A 9,858-nucleotide genomic window follows, 5' to 3' on the forward strand; every position below is an offset into this window, starting at 1 on the left:
AAAAAAATGCAGAAAATCACATTGTTTGATTTTTAAAGAATTTATTTGCAAATCATGGTGGAAAATAAGTATTTGGTCAATACCAAAAGTTCATCTCAATACTTTGTTATGTACCCTTTTTTTGGCAATAACGGAGGCCAAACGTTTTCTGTAACTCTTCACAAGCTTTTCACACACTGTTGCTGGTATTTTGGCCCATTCCTCCATGCAGATGTCCTCTAGAGCAGTGATGTTTTGGGGCTGTCGTTGGGCAACACGGACTTTCAACTCCCTCTACAGATTTTCTATGGAGACTGGCTTGGCCACTCCAGGACCTTGAAATGCTTCTTACGAAGCGACTCCTTTGTTGCCCTGGCTGTGTGTTTGGGATCATTGTCATGCTGAAAGACCCAGCCACGTCTCATCATCAATGCCCTTGCTGATGGAAGGAGATTTTCACTCAAAATCTCTCGGTACATGGCCCCATTCATTCTTTTCTTTACACAGATCAGTCGTCCTGGTCCCTTTGCAGAAAAACAGCCCCACAGCATGATGTTTCCACCCCATGCTTCACAGTGGGTATGGTGTTCTTAGGATGCAATTCAGTATTCTTTCTCCTCCAAACACGAGAACCTGTGTTTCTACCAAAAAGTTCTATTTTGGTTTCATCTGACCATAACACATTCTCCCAATCTTCTTCTGGATCATCCAAATGTTCTCTAGCGAACCGCAGTCGGGCCTGGACGTGTACTGGCTTCAGCAGGGGGACACGCCTGGCAGTGCAGGATTTGAGTCCCTGGCGGCGCATTGTGTTACTGATAGTAGCCTTTGTTACTGTGCTTCCAGCTCTCTGTAGGTCATTCACTAGGTCCCCCCGTGTGGTTCTGGGATTTTTGCTCACCGTTCTTGTTATCATTTTAACGCCACGGGGTGAGATCTTGCATGGAGCCCCAGATCGAGGGAGATTATCAGTGGTCTTGTATGTTTTCCATTTTCTAATAATTGCTCCCACAGTTGATTTCTTTACACCAAGTGAAGAGTGAAGAGTAACAGAAAACGTTTGGCCTCCGTTATTGCCAACAAAGCGTACATAATATTGAGATGAACTTTTGGTTTTGACCATATTCTTATTTCCCATTATGATTTGCAAATAAATTCTTTAAAAATCAAACAATGTGATTTCCTGTTTTTTTTTCCACATTCCGTCCCTCATGGTTGAGGTTTACCCATGTTGACAATTACAGGCCTCTCTAATCTTTTCACGTAGGAGAACTTGCGCAATTGGTGGTTGACTAAATACTTATTTGCCCCACTGTACTTCATTTTTATACTGTGCTTTGAAGACGCCACGTGATTGAACAGGCTGGCGTGATCATAGAACGGCAAGCTTGCGTGTGATTGTTATAATGGAGTCATGAGATTATTCTTGCGACATCCCATTGGTGAAATTGGTAGAGCTCTTGGCATCGCTGGCAAAAAAAAAAAAATCTCATATGACGACTAATAAGGAAAAATGTAACGACTCATGTGTAGCCCAAAGTAGCGCAGTAAGAGTAGTGTTTTTTTCTTCACAAATCTACTCAAGAAAAGTAAAAAGTATGGCTTGGTAAAACTACTCTTAGAGGTGCATTCTTCTGAAAAAGTTACTCTAGTAAATGTAAAGGAGTACATGTAGCGCGGTACTACCCACCATTGATTAAAACAAGTCAGTTATTGAAAAAGAAAAAAACAAATAAATAAATACATCTAGCTGACCTTGGGCTAAAGGCATGATACAACTAAGAATGGTAGTTCCAGGTATATCTAGGACAGGGGTCGAGAACCTATGGCTCACGAGCCAGATCTGGCTCTTTTGACGGCTGCATATGGATCGCAGACAAATCTTTAATTATTTTAAAAAAAAGTTTCCTTGTACTCCTTTGCGCATTGCATGAAACGGCTCGGTGATACATGCTACATGGAGTTTTTGGATCGAAAAGAAGTACGCAATAATATCTCATTAAAATCATGGAGTCTTTAATTATGCTCTTGTGTGCTCTTACCCCTAGTTAGGGTTTTGCTGTTTAAGAAAAATAAAAAAAAGTTAAAAATACCCTCCTGTTAAAAAATTATCCTCCCCCAGAAAATTGAGATTTTAAGCTTTTCAATTACGGTATGTATCACACATGCACATGCACTTTTGAAATTTGGCCAAATTGGGGGTCTCAAAGCTGAACTTCAAGTCACCTGAGTGTTTTCCACCAAATATAAAAACATATAATACATATAATTCCATTGCACTATAAAGACAGGAGACATTTCTGTTTTTTTTTTTTTTTTGTCTGGTTATTTTTATATATCATGTTGTTGATTAAATGCTAACATCACTAGTGAAAGACTGCAATCAATATTTTATTATATTAAACTAAAGAGGAAAGCTTCTATATGCACAATTTCACTCTAAGAAAGATTGTTTGTCAAAAATACTTACAATGTAATCCAGGTTTAATGCTGCACTAACAAATGCTTTACTCAACTAACGTAAATAAGATACTGTAAACATATTGATTTTAGGGCTGTCAAATTTATCGCGTTAATGGGCGGTAATTAATTTTTTTAATTAATCACGTTAAAATATTTGACGCAATTAATGCATGCACGGAATGACCCCTGCATGCGTTGCCTCAAACAGTTTACAATGACGCCGTTTTAGCACATTGAGAGCGAAAAGGCAGACAAATGCAAGTGGGCACAGGCGTTCATTGGACTGCGCCTTTTATTGTCCTATAAAGGGTATGAAAAGGCAAAGGGGGTGTGAGACATCAATAGAACCGTTATGTGCCAAGATAACAAATATTGATAAAGTTAACAAAAAAATCAATCACATTAATGAGCAATTATCGAAAATAGATCTTAAATGACGAACATTTCCGAAAGTGAGGGCGGAGACGTCATAACAAGGAAACAAAAGGTTGAGGCAGGTGCCATCTTTGTTTATCAACAAGAGAGTTGCGTTCGTGTTTTATCAAAAAATCGCTAAAATGGTTCAAACCTGTCATGCTATGTGGTTTACAAATAGCCATTTGTCGCAATGTAGTACCCATGAGTTCCCGAACGCGAGAAAAAGAGCTGGACTACGCAGACAATGAGTAATGTTCGTCAGTGCTAAGAGGGCTAATTTTGCAATTTTACGGGGAAAAGGGAACCTGACGAGCCAGAAGATGTGCCTACAACCTCAAAGAAAACAGATTTTATGCTACTTCCCAATCACTAAAGACCCACGAACTGCGAAGGAGTGAATTTGTGACCCGTATGTGAATAAATCGAGTGATTCGAGCATGTCTGTGGAACAGGAATATCAGCTTGTAGAGATCGCAAATCACGACGACTTAAACGTACATTTGAGACAACAACTCTACCGCAGTTCTGGATTAAAGTCATTTCGGAATATCCTGACATCGCTAGGAGCGCACTGAAAACTGTGCTACAATTTCCAACATCGTGTATTTGTGATGCTAGCTTCTCTCACTCTCCCATCTCGGGACCATCTCGTCTCAAAGAAAACAAACTCAGCCCTCCCACTGATTCAGCGGGTGAGTTGTATTTTTTTCCCTGCACTTAACACGACGGGGCTAAAAACAAATGCTATTTTATATTTGCTGTATTTTTCTGCCGCACATTGCCGGTGTTCTGACAAAGTTGGCATGCGCGTAACGTTAAAAAGGACCGCGAATGCAGCGATTCCTAAGTATACACTACAAACTTTCTTTAAAGAAAGGAATATTAACTTACGTTTGCCATGTTTGGCGCACACAACAACAATTGTAGCCCTCTTACTTAAAGACTTCGCCGTGTCGTTAAGCGTTAATTTACGCCATTTCCGTGTTGCACATGTATGTTTGTGATGTAAATAGTTTTTTAGCACCATTGGATAACATTGTGAGTCCAACTGTATATAAAAGAGGGCTTTTTTCACCGCCACAAAAGCTTTGGGAGCAAAATTTTATAAGGGTGCAAAATTTGACAGGACGCCGGTCCGTGAAAAAAAGACCCAAATCACACCGGTCCGTGGTGCAAAAAAAGGTTGGGGACCCCTGCTCTAATCCCATTCATATTTGTGTCGGTTGGCAGAGCGAAACCGATGATAGCATATTAAATGATAATTACTCTATACATTACTTTATTTTGCGGTCACGGTGTATCAGCTTCACAAAAAGTAATGCAAAACAATCCATTCGGTGATTCTGTTGCCGCCGGTGTTTCATCAGTGTGATTGCTCCCCTCAATGATCCTTTCATTAGGCTGCATTGGCTTTCGTTTGGGATCAAATTGATAACCCAAAACACCAAAGAAAGGTTCATAACTCTCCTCGTCACCATTAGAGGAATATTCGTTACGTCGGATTCGTCGCTGCAAATAGAAACAAAATTGTCCGCCATCATCGCCGCCATTCAGTACTAAGCACTGAGCCTGTTGTTTCCCGAAAGTGATGTCACGCACACAATATGCTAGATTTCCGGCATCTCGGGTGCGGGTCCTTTTAGCTTGACAATCGACCTAATTTCTATCATTTTCTTGATGTTGCGATGTGTGTAATTACACGAAGTGGCATGATATGAATTCAAAAGGCATGCATTGATGGATAAATGATGGAATATTAGCATTTCCCCAGGTGTTGTCATACCCTTTAACCTTTGGCAGCCACTACTAACAGTCATGGTTGCCCAACTTCCCCTCATGTATTTGGGCGGAGCAGGAGACAATCTTTTTTTTAACACGCCATATTGAACACAACGCAGAACATACTGTATACTATTTGCAGCCACCGCTGACAGTCACAGTTGTCCAACTTCCCATCATGCATTTGGGCGGAGCAGGAGACAATCTTTTTCTTAACACACCTAATTGAACACAACGCAGAACATACTGCTTACCATTTGCAGCCACCAGTGACAGTCATGGTTGCCCAACTTCCCATCATGCATTTGGGCGGAACGGTTAAGTCGCTACAGTATCATTTAGTGAAAGAACAACAAAAATAATATTCCTATCTCGCAAAAAAATAATATTCACAAAAAGAAACGCACTCAATGCAAAGAGAACTGGCATTCCCAACCAATAATAGCTATGCAAAATACACATAAAACTTACTCAGACTTTGCTTTGGCTAGATCTCTCATTTAAAACTCGCTATTGACACCTTGTGGTGTATTTCACCTAAAGACACTGTGGAAGAACGGCTGGGAGCCCGATGTGACGTCACCGCTCGGCGACGTCAACAATGGCGAGCTATTAGTTTATTTTTTTGATTGAAAATTTTACAAATTTTATTAAAACAAAAACATTAAGAGGGGTTTTAATATAAAATTACCAAAACTTGTACTCAAATTTATCTTTTAAGAACTACAAGTCTTTCTATCCATGGATCCCTTTAACAGAAAAAATGTTAATAATGTTAATGCCATCTTTTGGATTTATTGTTATAATATCTTATAATATAATACAGTATATTATCTTTCCATTCCAACAATATATATATATATATATATATACATATTTTAGAGATGGTTTGAATTGCGATTAATTACGATTTATTAATTTTTAAGCTATGATTAACTCGATTAAAAATCGTTTGACAGCCCTAATTGATTTCTATAGTGGGAGTAAGAATCATGCAGCAGTGGACCACAGCAAAGTGTATGTCTGCCCCCTCCATGACTGACGTGCTGTAATGTCAGTAGCCTTTCATATCTTCCACTGTGCGTGTGAAGTCCTGAAGGCCACTTTCCCCATCTGCCTCTGGGTCCAAGTTTCCTACTGGCATGAGGCCGGCTGCTTTAAAGTCAGCCGCCTGCAGCCCGACACACGCGGGTGTCACTCAGAACGGCATAAACAAAGGGTAGGAGGGCTGCCTCTCTTTCTCTCTCTGCGTTCTTCACCTACTTCTCCTGGCGCACTAAACTTGCCGTCGTTGGCTCCACGACATTTGATTTCTATTAGTTCACATGGAACATAGTGATGCCGTGTCAATGTGTCTCCACTCGCGTTTGACCGGTACACTAATCCTGAGCTGGATCCGATTAATTATATCACTTTGCTGTACTTAGTAGTTATCATTAACTCATCTTAGTGACTTTTTGCTACTGCATTCTTTAGTCAAAGTAACACTATGCATTTTCTACAGCATTTAGTCATGGGCACAAGCAAAACACTTATTGAACTACCATTAGGTACTATGACAATACAATAGTTGACATTTCTGCACAACTACCGAACAACAACTTCATGCTACTAGCAGAAGTGGATAGTAAAGCTTTTTACTCCGTTACATTTACTTGAGTAACTTTTTGAGAAAAAAATTACTTCTAAGAGTAGATTTACTAATCAATACTTTATACTTTAATTTGAGTAGATTTGTGAAGATGAGACGCTACTCTTGCTCCGCTACTTTGGACTACACTGGTCATTACATTTTTCCCCCTTTATTCTACATATTAGATTTTACTTCTTTTTTTTTTTTTTTTTTTTGCCACCGATACCAACATTATCTCGACCAGTTTCACCAATGACACGTCGCAATATTACGGTAATCCAATGACTCCATTATACCATTCAGACTCAAGCTTGCCGTTCTATGATCACACCGGCATGTTCAATCACGTGGCGTCTTTAAAGCACCGTAAAAAAAAAAAAAAGTATTTGACACAGTGTTGCCCTCAACATGACTCAAAAGCCCAGATTCTAACTTCTCTCACAGTTTTTGTTTGGCACCGATTGATCACAGAAAACCGGAGATATGCTCTTTTTAATTTCATAAAAGGAACTATGAAGGAACTATTCACTATTCAAATACAGTCATTTGAAAAAATTAGGACACCTGATTAAATAGTCATTCTTTATTAAGAAATGTTCACATATCTGATCGTGTTTTTCTTTATCTCTGGAAAATAAAGTGATTTAATTGCAGGTAAAAAACAAAAATTAACATTGTTTTGATCATTAAACCAAATATATCAACAAAAATGCATATTCTAACTGAGGAAAAAATTAGGACACCCTACCACCTAATAGCTAGTGTTACCCCCTATGGTTGACATAATTTCAGTGAGACGCTTTTGGTAGCCATCTACCAGTCTTTGACATCGGACTGAAGAAAGTTTGCCCCACTCCTCAATGCAGAATACTTTCAGCTGTGAGATATTTGAGGGGTTTCTTTCATGTACAGCCCATTTCAAGTCACCCGACAGCATCTCAATGGGATTAAGATCTGGGCTCTGACTTGGCCATTCCTTTTCAGACAGTCCTTGGTGGATTTACTGGAATGTTTTGGGTCATTGTCATGTTGCAGGCTCCAGTTTGGCTTCAGCTTGAATGTTTTCACAGATGATCTCACATGTTCTTCAAGCACCTTCTGACACACGATAGAATTCATGGTGGATTCTATGATGGCGAGCTGGCCAGGTCCTGCTGTAGCAAAGCATCCCCAAACCATGACACTTCCACCTCCATGCTTCACAAGAAAGGTACATAAGAAAACCCGCCCGTCTCATCAGACCATAGGACATGGTTCCTGTAATCCATGTGCTTTGTTGACATGTCTTCAGCAAACTCTCTGCGGGCTTTCTTGTGTACCGTCTTCAGAAGAGGCTTCCTCCTGGGGTGACAACAATGCACACCAATTTGATGTAGAGTGCGGCGTATGGTCTGAAAACTAACAGGCTGACCCCCTACCTCTTCATTCTCTGCAGCAATGCTGACAGCACTCCTGTAACGAGTCACATGACATTTTGGAGGGAAAATGACAAGCAGTCCTCAATTTGGACATTTAGGGATGTACGCAGTTTATATGGGGTGTACTCACTTTTATTGCCAGGGGTTTAAATATTAATGGCTTTATTTTGAGTTATTTTGAGGGGGAAATAAATGAAATCTGCACACAGACTACTTTTCATTGTGTCATAGTGTCATTTTGTCAGTGTTGTCCGATGAAAAGATATACTTAAATATGTGCAGAAATGTGAGGGGTGTACTCACTTTTGTGATGCACTGTAAATAATGCAATTTACAGTAGAACTTTCAGAATTTCAGCCTCAATTTCTACAGATGGAATTATTTGAATAATTTCTTATGTAATACTCTACAGTCTTGAAATGGTGAAATTTAAGTTTTATACATATAAAAATATTTAACCTGATATTTCACTGTGTTTTGACTCAAACGATATAGACCGTATTTTTGTTTTCTACAATACTGTAAGTTTTTTATGACGCACGTGCAAATGCAGCATTTGGTCACGTTAGCACGTGTGTAAACGTTTCAGTTGACAGAGTGGTAGGCAGTTACCTCATGAAATAGAATATGACAAAAATAGATCGGTTTATGTATAGAATGACTTTAAATGGAGCACAGCTATGTGGACACCAGGACCTTTGAGCTGTTGGGTCATGAAGGGTCTCAGCCTACTCGTTTTCACCTTCTTGAGCTCGTTTCGACACATTTGCTCACTATCCAACGAACAACCGCAAAGATAAAATGGGAAAACATTAGGTAGCATCAATGATGATCATGAGCTTGCATCAGTCATAGATCCTGTTACAAGCAACAAACATGCCACTTTCATCATGTAAGGGCCCTAAAATGACCTCACCTTGGTGTGACTCACGAAGTGGAGCAAGTTGACAAAATATCCTCCCTCCACTCATAGCTTAATCTCACACCAACAACAGCTGCATGCCTTAAAACTACACAACAACATCCCGGTTACAACATGGCTATGTAAAGAGCATCTGTCAACACACATTAGCTAAACTTAAGTGTTGTGTGTAATACACTTGTGGGGCTGTAAAAATATGAGTCTAAATGTTTTTTCCATGTACTTCATAAACTGTTGACATGACACGGAAAACGGGGCCGATTTGTAGGCGGCCTATTTTCAAAAACTTCAAATTCAAATATTTTCAAATCCAAAGCTGCTTCCAACCTAAAACCAAAACAGGCACCTAGCTTAGCCATATATGAGTCTCCATGAGCAGCGGCAATTTAAAGTCGTTCCCTTATAAAATCCCGATTATTTATTTTTTTTAATATAAGTATAGCATAACTTAAAATGGCTATAAAAGTCTCAGATTTTACACTAAATGCACAAAAATCACCAAATGCAGAGATAATCACCTATATTTTCTGGATCAATAGCAATATTTAACATATCATATAAGTTTTGGACCAAAACAGCAACTTAATTTTATTTTTATTTACTGCAAGTTTTCAACAGCTAATAAATCACTAAATTTTACATCAGAAACTTACCCGGGATGGGGGGGTGGGGGGGGGGGGGTGACGATGGCTCCTTTGCTGGGCTGTGGGAGGAGGAATGGGCTGTGCCCCCAAACACCCTTCCGCCAGCCATCCACCCCGGGCTGGCTGGGTGGGGGCCGTGGCCCTGGGTTGGCGCCTCCGCTCGTCTGCGTGGCTGTCGCGTGTATGGTGGGGCTCACTGCGGCTGGATGTGATTGAGCGTGCTCGGGTGGGGGGTCCCGGCGCCGGGACTGGCGGTGGGGCAGCGTAGGGTCGGTTGCCAACGGGCGTACACTCACAAGGGATTCACACGGTTACTGGGTTCTAGATCACAGAGCTGATTTGTGTGCACTCTACCCCTCCCAATCACTTAGCTTATAGACTTCCCCACCCAATCCCCCTTTTTTCCCCGGCCAACAGGCCACCCACATGGTGTCAACCGGAAATACTGTACATCTAGCTGACGATAGCACCAACATATTAATACTTAGTGTGGACGTTGAATTTATTTCTTGTTGTTGTTTGTGTTTCTTTTCATTCTTTTCTTGTGTTTCTTTTCTTCTGTTCCCCCATAACCCCCTCCTGTTCGCTGCTTTGTCATAATAA

This window comes from Corythoichthys intestinalis, chromosome 21, assembly GCF_030265065.1.
Source record: "Corythoichthys intestinalis isolate RoL2023-P3 chromosome 21, ASM3026506v1, whole genome shotgun sequence".
Taxonomy (NCBI): domain Eukaryota; kingdom Metazoa; phylum Chordata; class Actinopteri; order Syngnathiformes; family Syngnathidae; genus Corythoichthys; species Corythoichthys intestinalis.